Here is a 19,043-nt window from a genome sequence, read left to right on the forward strand (position 1 = left end):
CCATTAAAACATTATACACAAGAAAACAGCTATTAAGGCAGAGAAAGAGCAGGAAGGCAATGCAGGTGTCCCCTGCGGTCATCTCCCTCCAAAACAGGGTATCAGAGCGGGGCTTGATCTCCCAACTAGGGGAGGGGAAGCCTTCCAGCCCGTCAATCTCGCCTCCGTGCCATCGACTAGGTGAAAGACGTCCCGTTTCCGACCCCCCGTATACAACGCCAGGTGAGTCGGTGGCCAAGGCTCCAGATCGCTACCAAGACCCCCTGACATGGCGTTAAAGAGGGGATCAGGGATCTGACAAGTTTAGAGCAAAACCAGAAGGCATGATACCCCGCACCTCAAAACTAACATATGCACATATCCCCCACCCCTGAGGAAAATACCACTCATCCTTGCCCTGGTCAAGGCCGCCCTGTGCACCATCTTCAACCGGATCAAGATGAGCTGAGTGCAGGGGAAAAACATAAGAACTAGGAACAGGAGTAGGCCATCTGGCCCCTCGAGCCTGCTCCGACATTTAATGAGATCATGGCTGATCTTTGTGGACTCAGCTCCACTCTCCGGCCCGTACACCATATCCCCGAATCCCTTTATTCTTTAGAACACCAGACGCTGCGACAACGAATGAACGGACATCGCGCAACAATTACCAGGCAGGGATGTTCCCTTCCAGTCGGGGAACACTTCAGCAGTCAAGGGCATTCAGCCTCTGATCTCCGGGTAAGCGTTCTCCAAGGCGGCCTTCAGGACCCGCGACAACGCAGAATCGCCGAGCAGAAACTTATAGCCAAGTTCCGCACACATGAGTGCGGCCTCAACCGGGACCTGGGATTCATGTCGCATTACATTCATCCCCCACCATCTGGCCTGCAAAATCCTACCAACTGTCCTGGCTTGATTTCATAGAATTTCATAGATTTCATAGAATTTACAGTGCAGAAGGAGGCCATTTGGCCCATCGAGTCTGCACCGGCTCTTGGAAAGAGCACCCTACCCAAGGTCAACACCTCCATCTCATCCCCATAACCCAGTAACCCCACTCAACACTATGGGCAATTTTGGACACTAAGGGCAATTTATCATGGGCAATCCACCTAACCTGCACATCTTTGGACTGTGGGAGGAAACCGGAGCACCCGGAGGAAACCCACGCACACACGGGGAGAACGTGCAGACTCCGCACAGACAGTGACCCAAGCCGGGAATCGAACCTGGGACCCTGGAGCTGTGAAGCAATTGGGCTAACCACCATGCTACCATGCTGCCCTAATTGATACAATTCACACCTCTTTAACCTGGGGTTACCCCATCTCTGGATCTGTAAAGATTTAATCACCTGCTAATGCTCGCATTCCTAGCATTGTTTGGCATATTTGAATTTGTCTATATGTGTGTTTCTGGAACAGACCTCTTCATTCACCTGAGGAAGGAGCAGCGCTCCGAAAGCTAGTGCCATCGAAACAAACCTGTTGGACTTTAACCTGGTGCTGTAAGACTTCATACTATGAAAATAGGAGACACAGTTACATTGTGTGGGCAATGTAAATACACAAGATTTTTAATTTGGAGACACAGCTACCGCATGGGTTATTAAGTGAAGCTTGTTGGGAAATAGTAGAAACAGTTACAGACTGTGGCTATATTTCCAAGTCAGGGTGGTGAGTGACTTGGAGGGAAATCACCCGGTAGTGGGGTTCCTAGATATCTGAATTTTGCCCAGACCCTGCTCCTGTTTCAATAATATGTCTCCTCGTATCGCTGGCATTTTGAACTCTTCCTCTCTTCTAAATACTGAAACACAGTCATTAAAAAGCACGTTTGTCATTTCCTTATTTTAATTGACAAATGCACCATCAACTGTTAACAAGGGACGACCTTCCATGTGACCACTCGCATTTTCATAATTAATTGCAAAAGCTCCCTGTGATGATTTTAGTATTGCGAGTTTATTTTCATGCTCCATTTATTTGTATTTTACTCTTGCTTTGTCACCATTTACAACTGTGACAATCTTGCATTCATGATTCTGTCATGGCTGCCATCTTGTAACCCGCAAGCTAGATTTTGTGGCTGGAGTCATTTAATCTATTATTTATACTCAGGATATGTACAAACAAGATTAATAATGCCGGAAGCTAGACACTGTCATTCTGCTCTAATTTTGTTTGTTAACTATTGCTATTTCAGTGACTTATCCACGTTTTTGTACAGACACTAACCCGGGTACTGGAAGATACAGTCTCGAAATAATTGGTAGCAACTGACGTCTGTAAAAAGGGGCATATTATTTATTTCAGAGGTTTTGGGATGTTCTGAATTCTCTACCCCAGAACGCTGTGAATTTTCAGCTGCAGAGGATATTATCTTTAAAAGGCTGTCTCTGTGAATGAGGCTGCTGTGTCAACTTGCAAATATACCTTCTAGATTTGAATTATTTGCAAGAGTTGCTGGTGATCTTCTGAGTGTATTTCCCTATTGGACATCGGGGTCAGGGTGAGCAAAGCTCAGACTAAGTTTAAATAACGTTAAGAAATATAATTTTTGGACCTAATTTTGGATGACAACTTAGAGGAAACGATATAACCAAAGTTATGAAATAATTGAAAATAAATATAATACTTCCATAAAAATACAAAGCCATAGAACTTGGAGACACTGCAATAGAACACATGTTCTATTCAATAGACATTAATCAGAGCTAGCTGCGGAAATGGGGCACACAGTTACAGAATTATAGCTCAGGTATATAAGCTCGCTGGTGAACTGGGAGACACAGTTACAGAAAAGGGCCATGAATTTAAGCTCTCTGGGTAAGTGGCGAGCCAACTTAAAGAATAACGCTGTTGTATGTCAGCATAGGAACTGCCAATTCATGCTGCAGTTGTTTCCAACCTATGTGTGGCCGCACTTGAATCATTGAGCACGATTTTTGTCCACAGAAGGATGGGGAGGCTTTGAGAGAGGGTGCAGAGGAGGTTTACCAGCATGTTGTCTGGTCTGCAGGGTGTTAGCTATGGGAAAAGGCTGAAAACACCCGGACTGTTTTTATCAGAACGCCGGAGGTTGATGAATAAGGCTGGAGAATATCAGTATAAAAAGTCATCTTTCATTTTTTTGGAACCGATGTAAGGCATAAAATATTTTGAGGTGCGTGCAGAGAGTGGATGAGCAGGCACTCTACTGTTGGGTGGAGGAGTCAGGCACCAGGAGGATTTATGGTCAGTGGGGAAATGTTTAGAGGAGATGTGCGAGACAGGTTTTATTAGATTGGGTGGTGATTGCCAGGAACGCATTATCAGATTAGTTTGTCGAAGCAGATATATTAACGGCGTTCAAAGGGGTTAATGACAAATACATGGATAAGATGGATATAGAGGGATACGGCGCCAGGAAGTACTAAGTGTGGTATTGTAGCCATCTGGGATGGCCACTTCCCGATTACAAAATGGACACTTTGTAAGGATTGCAGGGAAAATGGACAATACTGAGAAAACAAGCAGGTTCAGGGTTTGTCTGTTGATTCGAGCCGCAGCTCCCAGACAAGACCAAAAACTGTAGGTCCATTAGCATACTAATGGCCCATCTCCGGGATCAAAAGAGTAACATTTGATTAACCGATACTAAGGCAGACACCCCGGCGCCAGAGGAGACCAGAACAAAGCAGGCCAACGGCCACCTAGGACACGCCCAGCAATCAGGGCACCCACCCCTTTATTGGATGAAATCGATAGGAACCATCAAGAAACGGCCCAATTGATTGGGGCCAAGTTCAAGGCTCGCCCAAAAAAGGGTGCAGCCCCTTCACAGAGAGCGAGGGAGGCACAGAGAGCGAGGGACACACAGAGCGAGGGGCACACAGAGAGCGAGGGATGCACAGAGAGTGAGGGACGCACAGAGAGCGAGGGAAACACAGAAAGCGAGGGACACACAGAGAGCGAGGGACACACAGAGCGAGGGGCACACAGAGAGCGAGGGACGCACAGAGCGAGGGACACACACACAGAGCGAGGGACACACAGAGAGCGAGGGACACACACCGAGAGCGAGGGACACACAGAGAGAGCGAGGGACACACAGAGAGCGAGGGAGGCACAGTGAGCGAGGGACACACAGAGCGAGGGGCACACAGAGAGCGAGGGACACACAGAGCGAAGGGACACACACACAGAGCGAGGGACACACAGAGAGAGAGGGACACACACCGAGAGCGAGGGACACACAGAGAGAGCGAGTTACACACAGAGAGCGAGGGAGGCACAGAGAGCGAGGGACACACAGAGCGAGGGGCACACAGAGAGCGAGGGACGCACAGAGAGTGAGGGACGCACAGAGAGCGAGGGACACACAGAGCGAGGGGCACACAGAGAGCGAGGGACGCACAGAGAGTGAGGGACGCACAGAGAGCGAGGGAAACACAGAAAGCGAGGGACACACAGAGAGCGAGGGACACACAGAGCGAGGGGCACACAGAGAGCGAGGGACGTACAGAGCGAGGGACACACACACAGAGCGAGGGACACACAGAGAGCGAGGGACACACACCGAGAGCGAGGGACACACAGAGAGAGCGAGGGACACACAGAGAGCGAGGGAGGCACAGTGAGCGAGGGACACACAGAGCGAGGGGCACACAGAGAGCGAGGGACGCACAGAGCGAGGGACACACACACAGAGCGAGGGACACACAGAGAGCGAGGGACACACACCGAGAGCGAGGGACACACAGAGAGAGCGAGTTACACACAGAGAGCGAGGGAGGCACAGAGAGCGAGGGACACACAGAGCGAGGGGCACACAGAGAGCGAGGGACGCACAGAGAGTGAGGGACGCACAGAGAGCGAGGGAAACAAAGAGAGCGAGGGACACACAGAGCGAGGGGCACACAGAGAGCGAGGGACGCACAGAGCGAGGGACACACACACAGAGCGAGGGACACACAGAGAGCGAGGGACACACAGAGAGAGCGAGGGACACACAGAGAGCGATGGAGGCACAGAGAGCGAGGGACACACAGAGCGAGGGGCACACAGAGAGCGAGGGACGCACAGAGCGAGGGAGACACACACAGCGAGGGACACACAGAGAGCGAGGGACACACACCGAGAGCGAGGGACACACACCGAGAGCGAGGGACACACAGAGAGAGCGAGGGACACACAGAGAGCGAGGGAGGCACAGAGAGCGAGGGACACACAGAGCGAGGGGCACACAGAGAGCGAGGGACGCACAGAGTGAGGGACACACAGAGAGCGAGGGACACACAGAGAGCGAGGGACACACAGAGAGCGAGGGACACACAGAGAGCGAGGGACACACAGAGAGCGAGGGACACACAGAGAGAGAGGGACACACACAGAGCGAGGGACAAACAGAGCGAGGGGCACACTGAGAGCGAAGGACGCACAGAGCGAGGGACACACACACAGAGCGAGGGACGCACAGAGAGCGAGGGACGCACAGAGTGAGGGACACACACAGAGAGCGAGGGCACACAAAGAGAGAGGGACACACAGAGAGCGAGGGACACACAGAGCGAGGGGCACACACACAGAGCGAGGGACAGACAGGGACCGAGGGACACACAGAGAGCGAGGGACACACAGAGCGAGGGACACACACAGAGAGCGTGGGACACACAGAGAGCGAGGGGCACACAGAGAGCGAGGGACGCACAGAGCGAGGGACACACACAGAGAGCGAGGGCACACAAAGAGCGAGGGACACACAGAGAGCGAGGGACACACAGAGCGAGGGGCACACACACAGAGCGAGGGACAGACAGGGACCGAGGGACGCACAGAGAGCGAGGGACGCACAGAGCGAGGGACACACACAGAGAGCGAGGGCACACAAAGAGCGAGGGACACACAGAGAGCGAGGGACACACAGAGCGAGGGGCACACACACAGAGCGAGGGACAGACAGGGACCGAGGGACACACAGAGAGCGAGGGACACACAGAGCGAGGGACACACACAGAGAGCGTGGGACACACAGAGAGCGAGGGGCACACAGAGAGCGAGGGACGCACAGAGAGCGAGGGACGCACAGAGCGAGGGACACACACAGAGAGCGAGGGACACACAAAGAGCGAGGGACACACAAAGAGCGAGGGACACACTGAGAGCGAGGGACACACAGAGCGACGGACACACACAGAGAGCGAGGGGCACACAGAGAGCGAGGGACGCACAGAGAGTGAGGGACGCACAGAGAGCGAGGGAAACAAAGAGAGCGAGGGACACACAGAGCGAGGGGCACACAGAGAGCGAGGGACGCACAGAGCGAGGGACACACACACAGAGCGAGGGACACACAGAGAGCGAGGGACACACAGAGAGAGCGAGGGACACACAGAGAGCGATGGAGGCACAGAGAGCGAGGGACACACAGAGCGAGGGGCACACAGAGAGCGAGGGACGCACAGAGCGAGGGAGACACACACAGAGCGAGGGACACACAGAGAGCGAGGGACACACACCGAGAGCGAGGGACACACAGAGAGAGCGAGGGACACACAGAGAGCGAGGGAGGCACAGAGAGCGAGGGACACACAGAGCGAGGGGCACACAGAGAGCGAGGGACGCACAGAGTGAGGGACACACAGAGAGCGAGGGACACACAGAGAGCGAGGGACACACAGAGAGCGAGGGACACACAGAGAGCGAGGGACACACAGAGAGCGAGGGACACACAGAGAGAGAGGGACACACACAGAGCGAGGGACAAACAGAGCGAGGGGCACACTGAGAGCGAGGGACGCACAGAGCGAGGGACACACACACAGAGCGAGGGACGCACAGAGAGCGAGGGACGCACAGAGTGAGGGACACACACAGAGAGCGAGGGCACACAAAGAGCGAGGGACACACAGAGAGCGAGGGACACACAGAGCGAGGGGCACACACACAGAGCGAGGGACAGACAGGGACCGAGGGACACACAGAGAGCGAGGGACACACAGAGCGAGGGACACACACAGAGAGCGTGGGACACACAGAGAGCGAGGGGCACACAGAGAGCGAGGGACGCACAGAGAGCGAGGGACGCACAGAGCGAGGGACACACACAGAGAGCGAGGGACACACAAAGAGCGAGGGACACACAAAGAGCGAGGGACACACTGAGAGCGAGGGACACACAGAGCGACGGACACACACAGAGAGCGAGGGACACACAGAGAGCGAGGGACATACAGAGAGCGAGGGACACACAGAAAGCGAGGGACACACAGAGAGCGAGGGACACACAAAGCGAGGGACACACACAGAGAGCGAGGGACACACAGAGAGCGAGGGACACACAGAGGGAGGGACACACACAGAGAGCGAGGGACACACACAGAGAGCGAGGGACACACACAGAGCGAGGGATACACACAGAGAACGAGGGACACACAGAGAGCGATGGACACACAGAGAGCGAGGGACACACAGAGAGCGAGGGTCACACAGAGAGCGAGGGATACACAGAGAGCGAGGGACACACAGAGAGCGAGGGACACACAGAGCGAGGGACGCACAGAGCTTATATACATGACCCTTATTCTATAGCTGGCTCCTTGTCATTCTGTAACTTTGTCTCCTAGTTCCCCAGCTAACTTACGTACATGACCCTTACTCTGTACCTGTATCGCCTAGTTCCCCAGCTAACTTACATAGGTAAGGTTTACTCTGTAACTGTGTCTGCTAGTTCCCATCTAACTTTTAGACAAGACCCTTATTCTGTGCCTGTCGTGCCTCGTTTCCCAGCTAGTTTATATACATGACCCTCATTTTGTACTCGTGTCTCCCATTCCCCAGCTAGCATGTTTACCAACCCTTATTATGTACCCGTGACTCCCAATTTCCCCATTTGCGTATATACATGGCCCTTAGTGTGTACCTATGTCCCCTAGTGTCTCTATGTTCTCCAGCGACCATGAATACGTGGCACTTATTCTGAAACTGTCACCCAGTTCCCCAGCGAACTTACATACATACTCTTATTCTGCAACTGTGTCTCACAGTCCCCCAGCCAGCTGATAGAGATGAAACACGCGATGTTAACTGTGCCTCCAAGTTCATAGAATTCACAGTGCAGAGGGAGACCATTTGGCCCATCGAGCCTGCACAGGCCGTTAGAAAAATCACCCTACTTTAAGTCCACCTTCTCCCCGCAACCCAGTAACCCCACCCAAACCTTTTTGGACATAATGGGCAATTTAGCATGGCCACTCCACCTAACCTGCACATCCCCGGACCGTGGGAGAAAGCCGAAGCTCCCGGAGGAAACCCACGCAGACGTTGGGAGAACATGCAGACTCCGCACAGACAGTGACCGAAGCCAGGAATCGACCCTGTGACCCTGGCGTGTGAAGAAACAGTGCTAACCAATGTGTTCCTGTGCCACCCACTGACAGTGCGACCAAGTGACACTTACTCTCAGTAATAACCTGCTCGCTGACCCCCAGTTCGGTTCTACAGCAAGTGAATATGCATAACTCTTATTGTGTAACGGTGTCTCCCAATTCACCATTGTGCTTATACGCCTTACACATGTTCTATAACTGCGACCCTGAGTTCTCCGGCTAGCTTATATATATGACGCTGATTTTGTAACTGTGTCTCCCGCTGCCCAGATAGCTCATATACATGACCCTTATTCTGTAACTATATATCCTGGTTCCCCAGCTAGTGATATCCATGGTCCTTATTTTGTAACTGTCCAGACAGTTGCTGAGGGAGATTTTATACGACCCTCATTGTGTATCTGTGTCTCCTAGTTCCCCAGATAGCTAGGTACACATGACCCTTATTCTCTAACTGTCTCTTCCTGTTCATCAGCGAGCTAATATACATGTCCCATTTCCGTAACTGTGTCTCCTAGTTTCACAGCTAGTTACCATACATAACTCTAATTCTGTAACTTTGTCTCCTCGTTCTGCAGGTAGCTTCTCTACATGGCCAGTGTTCTGTTACTGTGTCTCCGCCTTCTCCAGCGCGAATGTCTCCATGACTCTCACTGCAACTGTCACCCTGTTCCCCAGCCAACGTACATGCATACTCTTATTCTGTAATAGTGTCTCACAGTTCCCCAGGTAACAAACATGTATAAAACTCATTCTGGAACTGTGCCTCCCAGTTCTGCAGCGAGCTTATGTACATGACCATTACTCTGTAACGGTGTCTCTTAGTTCAACATCTAACCTACACGCATGATCACGATTCTGTAACTGTGTCTCCCATTTCCCAGCTGGCTTGTATACCTAACAGTTATTCTCCACCTGCCACTTCCAATTTCCCCGCTTGTGATACACATGACCCTTATTATGAAATTGTATCTCCCAGTTCACCAGCTAGATTTTGTGCATTTCTCTTATTCTGCAACTTTATCCCAGTTCACTGAGAGCTTTATATTGTGACCCTCATTATCTAACGGTGTCTCAGAGTTCTCCAGCGACATTAAATTAATAAATATGATTCTGCTATTGACTCCCAGATCCTCCGCGACATTATATACATGACCGTTATTCTTCAACCGTGTCTCGCACTTGCACAGCTCGCTAACATACATGAGCCTCATTGTGTAATTTTGTCTCCTAGTTCTAAATAAATGACCCTTATTCTGCAACTGTCTGTCTTGGTTCCCCAAAAGCTTATACACATGATCTATATTCTGTAACTGCGACTCGTACTTCTCCAACTAACTTATATACATGAGGTCTATTGTGTAACTGTATCTCCTGCTTCCCAAGGTAGCTTATATACATGAACCATTTTCAGTAATGTGTCAGCCAGTTCCTGAGCAAGTTTATATACATTACCCTCTGTATGTACCTATGTCTCCCAGTTCCCCAACTAGCTCGGTATATTATTCCCTAGTTGTAGGGTGCACAGAGAGCGAGACACACACACAGAGCGAGGGACACACAGAGTGCGAGGAACACACAGAGAGCGACGGACACACGGAGAGCGAGGGACACACAGAGAGCGAGGGTCACACAGAGAGCGAGGGACACACACAGAGAGCGAGGGACACACAGAGGGCAAGGAACACACACGGAGAGAGAGGGAATCACAGAGAGCGAGGGATGCACAGAGAGCGAGGGACACACACAGAGAGCGAGGGACACACAGAGAGCGAGGGACACACACAGAGAGCGAGGGACACACAGAGAGCGAGGGACACACAGAGAGTGAGGGACACACAGAGAGCGAGGGACACACAGAGAGCGAGGGACACACAGAGAGCGAGGGACACACAGAGAGCGAGGAACACACAGAGAGCGAGGGACACAGAGAGCGAGGGACATACAGAGAGCGAGGGACGCACAGAGAGCGAGGAACACACAGAGAGCGACGGACACAGAGAGCAAGGGACACACAGAGAGCGAGGGGCGCACAGAGAGCGAGGGACGCACAGAGAGCGAGGGACGCACAGAGAGCGAGGGACACACAGGGAGCAAGGGACACACACAGAGAGCGAGGGACACACACAGAGAGCAAGGAACACACAGAGAGCGAGGGACACACAGAGAGCGAGGGACACACAGAGAGCGAGGTACGCACAGAGAGCGAGGGACGCACAATGAGCGAGGGACGCACAGAGAGTGAGGGGTACACAGAGAGTGAGGGGCACACAGAGAGTGAGGGATACACAGAGAGCGAGGGACTCAGTGAGAGCGAGGGACTCAGTGAGAGCGAGGGACACAGCGAGAGCGAGGGACACAGCGAGAGCGACGACACAGCAAGAGCGAGCGACACAGCGAGAGAAGGAGAGTGAGCGATAGAGTGATAGAAAGAGAGATGTACACAGTGAGAGATAGTGGGACAAAGAGAAAGAGGGATAGAGATAGAGGGAGAGGGAGAGAGGGAGACAGAGAGAGGGGGATACAGAAAGGGAGAGGGCGACAGGGAGAGTGACACAGAGAGAAAGAGGTAGACAGTGAAAGAGAGGGATAGAGTGAGAGGACACTTTGAGAGCAACAGGGACACAGAGGGAGAGAGGGACAGAGAGAGATGGGCACACGGTGAGAGTGAGGGACACACACAGAGAAAGAGGTACACAGCGGGTCAGGATCTGAGGTTTCGGGGACGTGAGTGGGTCAGGATGTGAGGGTTAGGGGACATGAGGGTGTGATGGTGTGAGGGTGCCAGGACGTGAGGCAGTCAGGACATTAGGGTTATCAAACTGACCGTTTTCATTCAATCCAAATTGTTTCTTTATAAATTCTAATCTCAGGAATTAACATCAGAAGATTTCAGTGAAAAATCTGTCCGTGAACAACAAGTAAAATATGAAGTGAAACTTTGCAATGAGCTTTGTTTGTCTGGCCAGGAATCTTCTCTCTAAATGGAAGCAGGAATGAAGTTGTGTTTAACTCACATTCTGTGATTTCTTGCTGGTTTTTACTCATTCTATGGAAAGCCTTCCTAAGGCGACAGACGAATGGTCATTCCCAACAGGTCAGAAATTCAGAGGGAACAAATGTTAAACAAAGACAGAAATAAGGACAGGACATTGTGAATCTGTGGCTGTCTGCTGAATTAACATAACCATAGACAGGACAAGTGTTACCTTTGCAGATACAGGAAACGCACCGAGGGGGACATTCCTGACAGAAAGTTGGGGGTGGGGACTGCACACAGGTCACTGAGGAGATCTCAGTCCAAACTGTTTCTAATCATTTCCCAAATGTTTCACAACATTTGTGGCTCTTCCAAAATTTAAGATACTTTGCTGTCTGTATTCTGTGAATCCAGCTGTGAAATATCTTCACTTCAATGTCTTTTCCCCAACACTATCCCCATGTCCCTTTATGTCATTGGGATTTAGAAAGCTGTCAATTTCTGCTTTAACTTGCTCAATAACTTTCCATCTTTGAGAGTGGAGACATCACCAGGAATGTGGGATTAGATCTCCAGGGTTAGGTTGGAGAAACAGGGCTCGTTCGGGTCCTATTGAACCAATCTCTCCTCCTAGGACAGTCCGGCAATCTCCCTATCAGCAGATTGACCCTCCGCTGCACTCCCTCTCTGGCAACTATATCCTTTCTATGTTAGGGAGACCAAAAACTGTACACAGTACTCCAGGTGTGGTCTCACCAAGGGCTTGTATAACTGCAGTAAGACATCTCCACTTCTGAACTCAAATCCCTCTTTCAATGAAGGCCAACATATCATTGGTCTTCTTAACTGCTTGCTGCACCCCCCTCTCCACTTTCAGTGACTGGTGTACAAGCTCCATTTGTACATCCACATTGCCCAACATATCACCATTTAAATTTGACTCTTTCCTTCAGTTTTTGTTTGACACTAACTTGGACAACTGTCCGAATTGTCTCAGTGTTGTGCTCACATAAAATGGCCACCGTTCAGTAACTTAAAATGGCTGACTGCTGATCGTGGATTTGTTTATACAGATTCCCAGAGAGAGAGAGAGAGAGATGCAGAGACAGAGAAGATGGGGAGAATAACAGAATACATTAATTCAATATTCAGAATCTCCATCTCTGTGTATACTCTGCACAGCGCTGTTGGAATGTAATACATTTCAATCAGAGCTCACAGAATCATAGAATATACATTGCAGGAGTAGCCCATTTGGCCCATCGAGTCTGCACTGGCCCTCGGAGAGAGCACCCTACCCAAGCCCACGCCTCCACCCTATCCAAATAACCCCAGTAACACCACCTAACCTTTGGGCCACAAAGGGGCAATTTAGCACGGCCAACATCTCCTCACATCCTTCTAGGCCCTAGTGAATACAGGCACAATCATAGAATCCCTACAATGCAGAAGGAGGCCATTCTGCCCATCGAATCTACACCAACCCTCTGACACAGCATTCTATGTAAGCTCAGTCACCCGCCCTATCCCAATAACTCCTTAACCTAATCTAAACAATCTTTCTTGGACACTAAGGGGTAATTTAGCAGGACCATTCCACCTAGCCTGCACATCTTTGGACTGTGGAAGGAAACCGGAGCACCCGGAGGAAACCCACGCACACACGGGGAGAAACTGCCAACTCCACGTAATCAGTCACACAAGGCCGGAATTTATCCCGGGTCACTGGCACGATGAGGCAGCAGTGCTAACCACTGTTCCACAGTCAAACCAATCTCTCCTTGTAGGACAGTCCGGCAATCTCCCTATCAGCCGATTCACCTTCCGCTGCACTCCCTCTCTGGCAACTATATCCTTTCTTAGTCAGGGAGACCGAAACTGTACGCAATACTCCAGGTGTGGTCTCACCAAGGCCTTGTGTAACTGCTGTAAGACATCTCCACTTCTGAACTCAAATCCCTCTTTCAATGAAGGCCAACATATCATTGGCCTTCTTAACTGCTTGCTGCTCCCCCCTCTCCACTTTCAGTGACTGGTGTACAAGGACAGCCAGCTCCCTTTCTACATCCACATTCCCCAACAAATCGCTGTTTAAATCAGACACTTACCATCAGGATTTTGTTATACCAACGTGTACAAATATCAGAAATGACTGTGCTGTGCTCACCTAATATGGCCACCATTATGTAACTTAAAATGGCTGACTGCTGATCGTGGATTTTGTTCTGACAATATTCCCAGACAGACAGAGAGAGAAGCAGAAACAGAGGGATGGAGAAACTAACAGAAGACATTTATTTGAGATTTTGAAACTCCGTCAAACACGACCAGCAATGGTACATCATGGGGTTAGACAAAGATTCCTCTACACTGTACCTGGCAAACACTCCCAGGACAGATACAACATGGTATTAGATATCGAGCAAGGCTCTCTCTACACTGTGCCCATCAAACACTCCCAGGACAGGTACAACACGGTATTAGATATCGAGCAAGGCTCTCTCTACACTGTCCCCATCAAACACTCCCAGCACAGGTACAGCACGGGGTTAGACATAGAGTAAAGTTCCCTCTACACTGTCCCCATTAAACACTCCCAGCACAGGTACAGCACGGGGTTAGACATAGAGTAAAGTTCCCTCTACACTGTGCCCATCAAACATTCCTAGGACAGGTACAACACGGTATTAGATATCGAGCAAGGCTCTCTCTACACTGTCCCCATCAAACACTCCCAGCACAGGTACAGCACGGGGTTAGACATAGAGTAAAGTTCCCTCTACATTGTCCCCATCAAACACTCCCAGCACAGGTACAGCACGGGGTTAGACATAGAGTAAAGTTCCCTCTACACTGTGCCCATCAAACACTCCCAGCACAGGTACAGCACGGGGTTAGACATAGAGTAAAGTTCCCTCTACACTGTCCCCATCAAACACTCCCAGGACAGGTACAGCACTGGGTTAGATACAGAGTAAAGCTCCCTCGACACTGTCCCCATCAAACACTCCCAGGACAGGTACAGCACGGGGTTAGATACAGAGTAAAGCTCCCTCTACACTGTCCCCATCAAACACTCCCAGGACAGGTACAGCACGGGGTTAGATACAGAGTAAAGCTCCCTCTACACTGTCCCCATCAAACACTCCCAGGACAGGTACAGCACGGGGTTAGGTACAGAGTAAATCTCCCTCTACACTGTCCCCATCAAACACTCCCAGAACAGGTACAGCACGGGGTAAGATACAGAGTAAAGCTCCCTCTACACTGTCCCCATCAAACACTCCCAGAACAGGTACAGCACGGGGTAAGATACAGAGTAAAGCTCCCTCTACACTGTCCCCATCAAACACTCCCAGAACAGGTACAGCACGGGGTAAGATACAGAGTAAAGCTCCCTCTACACTGTCCCCATCAAACACTCCCAGAACAGGTACAGCACGGGGTAAGATACAGAGTAAAGCTCCCTCTACACTGTCCCCATCAAACACTCCCAGAACAGGTACAGCACGGGGTAAGATACAGAGTAAAGCTCCCTCTACACTGTCCCCATCAAACACTCCCAGAACAGGTACAGCACGGGGTAAGATACAGAGTAAAGCTCCCTCTACACTGTCCCCATCAAACACTCCCAGAACAGGTACAGCACGGGGTAAGATACAGAGTAAAGCTCCCTCTACACTGTCCCCATCAAACACTCCCAGAACAGGTACAGCACGGGGTAAGATACAGAGTAAAGCTCCCTCTACACTGTCCCCATCAAACACTCCCAGAACAGGTACAGCACGGGGTAAGATACAGAGTAAAGCTCCCTCTACACTGTCCCCATCAAACACTCCCAGAACAGGTACAGCACGGGGTTAGATACAGAGTAAAGTTCCCTCTACACTGTCCCCATCAAACACTCCCAGGACAGGTGCAGCACGGGGTTAGATACAGAGTAAAGCTCCCTCTGCATTTTTCCTCTCAAACACTCCCAGGACAGGTACAGCACGGGGTGTGATACCGAGCAGGGCTCTCTCTACACTATACTGTTTCCATTTTCCCCCATCACATTTGCTTCTTTTCCAATTCACTTTAATTCTGTGCCATCTCGTTCTTGATCTTCTCAACAGTGGGAACCGTTTCTCCCTGTCTACTCTGTCCGGCACCCCCAAGAATTTGATCACCTCTATCCAATCTCCTCTTGGACATTTCTCTCCGTGGAGAACAGACCCAACCTCACCAATCTATCCTCATCACTGAAGTTTCTCATTCCTGAACCATTCTTGTGAACCTCCTCTGCACTCGCTCCAGTGTGTTCACATCCTTCCTATAGTGTGGCGCCCAGAACTGTCCACAATATTCCAGCTGAGGTCTAACTAGTGTCTTGTATAAGTTCAGCCGTACCTCCTCGCTCTTGTACCAATGCGGGAAAATACTGAGCACGTCAGGCAGCATCTGTGGAGAGAGAAACAGAACGTTGGACCAGGGCGACTGGCAGATAGACAGATAGAGAAAAGTCCACACACACAGTAACACACTTACCCTCACACAGACACCCTGCTCTAAACAGATAGAAAATGCGGCAGATCACTTCTCCATCAGTAAATGGAAGGAGATTTTGGATTTCTCTTCAAAAGGACCAGCACACATTTAAAAAGAATGGGTGGGTGGGAGGGTTGGTGCTTCCCAATCTTTTGTATTATTATTGGGCGGTGAATTTGGAGAAGATTCGACAATGGTGGGGAGAGGAAGAAGCGGAATGGGTACAGGTGGAGTAAGCATCGTGTAAGGGGGCTAGTTTGCAGACTTTCGCTGCGGCCCCACTCCCATTTCCCCCGGGGAAGTTTACACAAAGCCCGGTGCTGGCATCTTCCTTCAACATCTGGAGCAAGCGGAGACGCCATTTTGCTTTGGTTAACTTGCCGGTGCGAGCCCCTATTTATGGAAACCCCCGATTCACCCCGGCGGCAAGACTGGATACAATATTTAAACAGTGGCATAAAGCTGGGCTGAGACAGGTTACAGACTTGTTGTTGGAAAGTAGATTTGAAGAATTGAGGGAGAAACATAAAATGCCGAGGGAGGTGAAGTTTAATTATCTTCAATGATGAAACTTGGTGAACAAGGAGTTGTCCTCTTTCGTTGCCTACCAGAGAACAAGCTGCTGGATAAATTGCTCCTCCCAGCTGAGTTGGTGATGGGAGAATGACTAACATTTACAGCTGGCTGATGGACAGAAAGAAAGCAGCAATTGAGGAAATAAAACAAAAGTGGAAGGAAGAGTTGGGTGTGGCGTTGGAATGGGGACTATGGAGTGAGGTTATACACAGGGTCAATGCGACATCTTCACGTGCTCGAATGGGCTTGATACAATTCAAGGATGTACACAGGGGCGATATGACACAGGGATGAACGAGCAGATCCTTCACAGAGGAAGAAGATAAATGTGAGAGTGTAAAGGAGGACCAGGGAACCACGTCCACATCTTCTGGTCACGTCCACGATTATTGGGCTTCTGGCTCTCGCTATTTAAAACAGTAACAAAAGTTGTGGAGGTGGAAATATTACTGGGACCACATGAGGCAATTTCTGGGGTGTCGGAAGTACCGGGACTAATAGATGGGGACGGGGCCGATGTGGTGGCCTTTGCCACATTGATCGCCCGGAGGCTAATTGTATTGGAAGGGAAGTCAGAAGATCCGCCAAAAATATCGACATGGTTGAGGGATATTGCGGAATTCCTTAAACTTGAGAAACTAAAGTTAGCCCTTTGTGGCTCAGGTGGGGGGTTCTGCACGAGATGGAAGCTGTTCTTGTCTCTATTTACAGATCTGTTTGTTGCCAGTGGGTAAGGGGAGGGAAGAGGGGAAAGTTTAATGGAAATAAAGGAATAAATCTCAAATGAGGAGAATAGTATTTTGTTTGTGTTGTGACTGATTGTTTGTATTTTGTTATGTCCGTCCTCATCGGAATGATAATATTTTCAAAAAACACAGCAATAATGACCACATTTTTTAAAAATTAGCTCACGGACTGCAAAATGGGTTTGAAGGTCTTGAGTTAAAAGTCTTAAACTTAAAGGTGGGAATGAGGGAGTTAATTCATCCTTTCCACTGGGGACGTGGGGGAATTTTCCACCAGGATCACATTTCTGATTGTGGAATCTTACTGTGCAATCAATATGCCTGCTGTCAGTTTGTACAGGTTCAAGTAGAAAGAGAGAAAGAAATCCATCTTCAGAGACTCTGAACTTAATTTTGAAAGTGCCACCATTTTTGGGGCTCTTCCTGTGCACAAGCTGCCTGCAGAATTCCCCAAATTAAAATCAAGGTGAGAGAGGAGCGTGAGGGGCGAGGTAACAGAAAGCAGTTGGGGTTATCAAACTGACCGTTTTCATTGAATATTGTCATGATATTCAAACACACACATCATGATGGACACACTAACAGGCAAATCAGAGTACACAACACCACAACCAATCACAGACAAGAACACCAACCACATAAAAAGCACGAGCACGACACCTGGAGGTCAGTAGGTCTGGGGAGAAGGGAACAGAAAGAGCTGATGAAACACCACAAGCAGGGAGCCCCCCACGTGCAGAGTGCAAAGACCAAGTTGTAAATAGTGAGTTTAAATAAAGAAGTGTTGTACCATATGCAACTGTGTTGGCTCATCTGTGTGTCAGAACACCCAACACCACATGGTACAGGAGTGGATCGATACCTGCCTACTAACCTGCCATTCTGGACATGGACCACACCGGCAAACCGCAGCCGATGCAAGTCACGGGGAACCTAGGCACCAACTGGAAGCTCTACAGGCAGCGATTTGACCTGTACATCCGTGCCACCGAAAAACAGAATGTCTCGGATGATTCGAAGATTGCAATGCTCCTCTTCTACGCAGGCCCCCACCCAAACGATGTCTATAATTCACTGGTGTTCGAAGAAGGCGAAAACCAGGCCAAATATGACACGGTCATCCTCAAACTGGACCAGCACTTTCAAACTGAAGTAAACGAAACTTTTGAAAGATACATCTTTCAGCAACGCCTGCAAGGTAAGGAGGAGCTTTTTCAACCCTTTTTGACGCACCTCCGGATTCTAGCGCAGTCCTGCGGTTACGGCACCACTACAGAGTCCATGATCAGGGACCAGATTGTTTTTGGCGTTGCCTCTAGTGGCCTACGCCAGCAGCTTCTTAAAATAAAGAGCCTCACCTTAGCGTCTGCTGTGGAAGCCTGTGTCCTCCATGAAAATGCTACCTGCCGTTTTGCCCGATTTCAGGCGTCCCAGTTGGCACGGAGGGGGTCCCCAGCCGTCGAATCGGCAAGCCAGGCCGCCCACGACGTTGAACGCATCCAGGCCGTCGATTTCTTCCCGCCCCACGGCCCGGACGACAGCGGCCGCTTCCCGCGCTTTTCGCGGTCTCCCGCGCAGGTGCGCGCCAAAAATAACGGCCACAACGAGGGACGCACTGCGCAGGCGCGCCCACCGCAAGATCGCACTGCGCATGCGCAGTGGCGCAACGAACGCCGTGACGTCATGACGTGCAGAAATTGTGGAGGTCTACACTTAAAAGGGCAATGTCCTGCAAAACACCGACAGTGCAACAGATGTGCCATGATAGGCCACTACGCAGCCCGCTGTCGTGCGGCTCAACCCATGGATCCGGCGCATCCTCGACAACCTCGCACACGAGTCAGGACCGTCCAGCCCACGCATC

The sequence above is a fragment of the Scyliorhinus torazame genome, chromosome 23 (assembly GCF_047496885.1).
Source record: "Scyliorhinus torazame isolate Kashiwa2021f chromosome 23, sScyTor2.1, whole genome shotgun sequence".
In the NCBI taxonomy this organism is placed as follows: Eukaryota; Metazoa; Chordata; class Chondrichthyes; order Carcharhiniformes; family Scyliorhinidae; genus Scyliorhinus; species Scyliorhinus torazame.